At 62.7% G+C, this 1,063-nt stretch overlaps 1 protein-coding gene across 6 annotated transcripts in view; it reads left to right on the plus strand.

Annotated features, from left to right (window-relative positions):
* Positions 1 to 1,063, plus strand: part of PPFIBP2 (PPFIA binding protein 2) — a 223,748-nt gene that overhangs the window by 198,898 nt on the left and 23,787 nt on the right. The window lies entirely within an intron of this gene.

Here is a 1,063-nt window from a genome sequence, read left to right on the forward strand (position 1 = left end):
CACAGGCAATGCAACTGCATTGGCGTGGAGGGAGAGGCACAGCACTCCCCTCTAGATTTCTGTGCCCACAGTGGGGCATGGAACTGCAGCCAGGCCTGACCAGCTCCTGGAGAAGCCACCTCTGTGGCCAAGTGGATGGGACCCAGCATAGGAAAGGAACCCAATGCCACTATGACTGCCAAGGTGAGGCATCCCCTGGATGCCTGGCAGCAGCAGGAGACACAACTCCATGCTGCTGCCACTGCCACAGTTCCTTGGCAGCCACAGTAGTGCAGCACTCCCTCCTGCACTGGTCCCACCCACTGGGCTGTGGGGGTGGCTCCTACCCAGAGCTGGTCTACCCTGGCTCCAGCCCCATCCCCTATGCTCCACTGGGCACAGAAATCTAGGGGACATGTACCCCACAACATGTTACCTGAGCCAACACCCTCCTTCCCCACACACCCACCCTCTTCCTCTGGGGGCAGAGGGTACAGGGGTAGTGGATTGGAAGCAAGGGGCACCAGCAGGGCTGGAGGGCAGTGCGTTGGGAATGAGGGGCACTGGCAGGGCCAGGAGGCTGTGGGCCGGGAATGAGGGGCACCAGCCAGGGGGCAGCGGGTCAGGAGTAAGGGGCACCACCAGGGCTGAGGGAAGACACTGGGGGGCAGGACCAGGGGGATGTGGGCAAGGAGTGTGAGGTATTGGCAGGACCAGGGGGCTGTGGGTCAGCAGTGAGGGTCATTGGCAGGGCCTGGCGGCTGTGGTTCGGCAGTGAGGGGCACTGGCAGAGCCAGGGAACTGTGGGTCAGGAGTGGAGTGTACTGGCAAGGTCAGTGGACTGTGGGTTGGGAGTGAGGCACACTGGCACAGCCTAGGGGGCCCTACAGGATAGGAGTGAGGGGCACAGGCAGAGCCAGAGACCTGTGGCTTGGGAGTCAGGGGCAATGGCATGGGCAGGGGCAGGGCACCAGCATAGCAGGGCTGCTCAGCACTACAAAGCGGGGGGCAGGCAGCCACAGGTAGAGCTGCATCCTGGTGAGTGAAGGGAGCAGGGGGAGCTCTGTCTTTCCATGGGGAAAAA

The sequence above is a fragment of the Gavialis gangeticus genome, unplaced genomic scaffold (assembly GCF_001723915.1).
Source record: "Gavialis gangeticus isolate Ggan-Ray unplaced genomic scaffold, GavGan_comp1, whole genome shotgun sequence".
NCBI lineage: Eukaryota > Metazoa > Chordata > Crocodylia > Gavialidae > Gavialis > Gavialis gangeticus.